We start from the raw sequence: 3,718 nt of genomic DNA on the forward strand, positions 1-3,718 counted from the left end.
TTAAGCACTTCTCACAGCATGAGGGGTATCAAATGGATCATACTGGCCTGAGCTTTATGGAACTTCAGATACTTCAACGTAAGTCAAGCAATGCATTAACTCCTCCCGCACAGGCCTTGGAAGGCCCAAAGGTACCGACCGGCAGCCGTGTCATCCTCAGCCGACAGGCGTCACTGGATGCGGATATGGAGGGGCATGTGGTCAGCACACCGCTCTCCTGGCCGAATGTCAGTTTCCGAGACCGGAGCCGCTACTTCTCAATCAAGTAGCTCCTCAGTTTGCCTCACAAGGGCTGAGTGCACCCCACTTGCCAACAGCACTCGGCAGAACGGATGGTCACCCATCCAAGTGCTAGCCCAGCCCGACAGCGCTTAACTTCGGTGGTCTGACGGGAACCGGTGTTATCACTGCGGCAAGGCCGTTGGCCAAGCAAACCATTGCAGCAAATTATTTTTCTAGACGCGAACATGAACAGTCCCATTCACACCCAACTTGGAGGATATACCGTGGATGCATCGCAAATGGCTCCAGCCAAACCAGCCCACTCTCCAATTGCCGGAAATTCGTGAATGGAAGTTTATGCAGTCTGCCAGTAACGTAGTTAAGTGTGAGACAAGTGCAGTAACTTTTTGAACATTATTAGTTCACCACCCAGTGACTGTAACAGAATTACATAGCTTTACAATACGCTGTCAACGATAGACAGCAGCAAGGTGCCAAACTTGCCCATCCAATCCCTTTCCCATGAACACTAAAAAGCCACTGACAGTATCACACAAATTACGCACTTACAGGACATTGTTCATAGGTACGTATTTTACATAAAAGCTCACTTTCAAAAATGGCAGGCAAATTTGCATGCTTTTATTTATTTTTATTCTGTCAGAGTCCGTAATTTAGGAAGAGGATCGCTACGGTGATTGCTATGAATGCTTTATTACTGAGTATGTACCGCAGTCACTAGTACTACAGTGCCTTTTAAATACTCTTTCCTCTAACGTGGTGAAGAACTCAGTCGTTTTGAATCTTTTTAGCGTAGTGAGAAGACACGGGGCGATGCAGCTAAGACTGGGGAAACAGAAAATGTTGGCGCTGTGCGGGAAGACCGGGGGGGGGGGGGGGTCCGCCGGCGAATTCGTGGAACCGAGGATGACCAGGCGCCCACTACACACTGTTGGGCTTTATAACCTCACCGAGGACCGTGGTGCCACGAGAAGGAAGCTGGGTCTGGTTCTGCACTATTTTGCACAGCGCTTTGGAGATAGACATCAGCCGCTTTCGAAAACACGAGGCTCACTAAATAATGGGTTAGCCTCGCGAGCAGGATTTTTCTCATTTCCTAAGTCCTCAGATGCGAGGCTAGTGCCAAGGGCGCTAAGGCAAGGGACTGGAGCGTTTGAACGTGACGTCACGAGCACAGAGCGAGGCCAGAGGTTTTTCTATTAGCAGGTTTGGCATCTGAAGACGACACGCCGTTTTTGGCGGGACTCTACTCTGGAGGGAAATCTCGCTATTGCGCCGCAGTTTTTCAGTTGGCAAGAGACACTGCTCGGCGTAGGCCAGAGAAGCACGAGAGAGATTTTGGGAGAGATTCGGTTGTTGACCGGAGGCGCGAGTAGTCAACCGTTCTGACCTGGACAGGGTGAAGAGGATTCGGAGGCTCGGTTGTGGACTTCAGTTGAGGTGCACAGCAGCGCATCTAAGCAGACGAGCAGAAAATGCAGCTGCAGCTATTGCGACGTACCCTCGTCTTCTCTGCAGAGCCACATCCACGTCAGCGCCGTTCATCATGGCACGCGAGAATTCACGGTGAGCACTGCAGGCAGCATCGGTGAGATAGGTCAATTTGTCCCGCACTAGAGGGATTCTATACTATTACCAGTCTCAGGATCCAAGTACATGTGTTGAGCGCATGAGTTTCGTTAGCAGTCACCAAGCTTCCAGTCACTGTTTCTGTCAGGAACTCGTGGGGGTGATCGTAAGCGTGGGATTGCGTTTTAGTTATCTGAGGCTACATGGGAGACTAGTAATCATTAGTTTCACACAGACAGCGCTGTCATTGTTTATCTGATTCCGCGTCTGTTCTAGCTTTATCGGAATAAACTTGCGTGTTTAAACGAAAGATTGTTTCTGATGGAAATTTTCGTATCACATTCATTAGGCAAATTCCAGACTTTAGGATTAATGCTCGGGACGCTATAAAAATTGCATTATCCATCTACATAGGCGCAAGTGCAAATTAATAGGGTAGACCTTAAAGAAGTGGCCTCCCCATAACTAGTTTTCTGGCCAGGGAACACACAACCACTAAGAGTGAATTCCGCGACTTAACAACTGCAAGTAAGTACGGATTTTACTTGTTGACCGTGCTCAACGAACTGAGTTCGGGATGCCTGGTGGCGCTGCGCTGTGTGCTCGACGTACAGTGCTTGGGATCGCTTTTGGCAACAATGGGGGGTGGGTGGAGGGGGGCTCTCAAAGGTGTATTTAGTTTTACACCAGCCGCATTCGTTTCTGACGATAGGGTGTTAACAACAATAATTAAGGAGACGAAGAAATATGCTGAACAATTTGGAAATACACACGTGGGCACACTGAAACAAAGATCGCATGTGCATTGATGGGTACCAACTAACACTTGAGATTTCCATCCTTTGCTCGCAGTGTAGTTGCTACAAGGCATGGTTCAGAGACCCGATTTTGAAATATTTTACTCAAGGAAAGAAATCCGTGAAACATCAGTTTTCCTGTCAGAATAAATGAACTGTAACGTGCTTATTTTCGTAGTACACATTCCACCTGCAAAAAGCTTCGAATTGCTGATAACTTCCAATCGCAACAACCACTTGGTTTGAGAACAGTGCACCGAAACGTGTCAGCTTAGGCTGCGCTGCAAGGAAGAGGAGCGAGGCACGGGGTTAAGTACACGCGTAGGAAGTGATAGCGACGCAAGGAACAGCCTCCACCGCATAAACATGAACTTAAATTTTTTTGTCTGCTCACAGAAGAGAATTGGGCATAAAGCTGCCGCACGGGATGACTAAGAATCTATTAACGCTCTAGCAATGCAGAACAGTGTGCAGACATGTAAGTCGATTCCGTCCATACACGTTTCTTGCATTAGTATCTGTATTCCATGTAGTGTTAACGCGCCTGGTCGAAATTAAACACTACCTTCGCATAACTGCTCGCTGTGTGACCAGTGAGTCATAAGGCGCTCTGCGGAGGATCGTCGTAACTTTGTGAAACACCCCGTAGTCACTTCTTGTGTTATGGAGGCGTAGACACGGTGGGGAATCACCTCCTGGCTCTTCAGTTTGCAAAACTATATAGGAGAGAATTGCATGGCCACAATCCGACGACGTATCCTCTGTCGCTCTTGGGCCATCTGCCGGCAACCTCCACGCCGTTACATCACCAGAACACGGTTCTGCTGCATTTAGATGTGGTACACATACTTGATGTTTGATCTTAAGTCAATTCATTTAACAATCTTAAGTAATTTTATACCATCAAAGCAGTGCTTTTAATAATCTGCGATTTCTCGATCACCTGGACTGCGGAGACTACAAGTCCTAGAGAGAAAAAGAATAGGACCTTTTTTGTAGGTAATGTAGTGTGGTTCAATTTTTTTACTAAGCAACATTTTTGCCAGAAGACGCAGTTTTTTGAAATATTCAAGAAAAACAGAAATAACCTTCAAACGCACTCCTAAACT

At 47.3% G+C, this 3,718-nt stretch overlaps 1 pseudogene; it reads right to left on the bottom strand.

Moving 5' to 3' along the window:
• Positions 1-308: 308 nt before the first annotated feature.
• LOC126102231 (5S ribosomal RNA) lies at positions 309-426 on the bottom strand (annotated as a pseudogene).
• Positions 427-3,718: the final 3,292 nt, after the last annotated feature.

The sequence above is a fragment of the Schistocerca cancellata genome, chromosome 1 (genome assembly GCF_023864275.1).
Source record: "Schistocerca cancellata isolate TAMUIC-IGC-003103 chromosome 1, iqSchCanc2.1, whole genome shotgun sequence".
Lineage (NCBI taxonomy): Eukaryota > Metazoa > Arthropoda > Insecta > Orthoptera > Acrididae > Schistocerca > Schistocerca cancellata.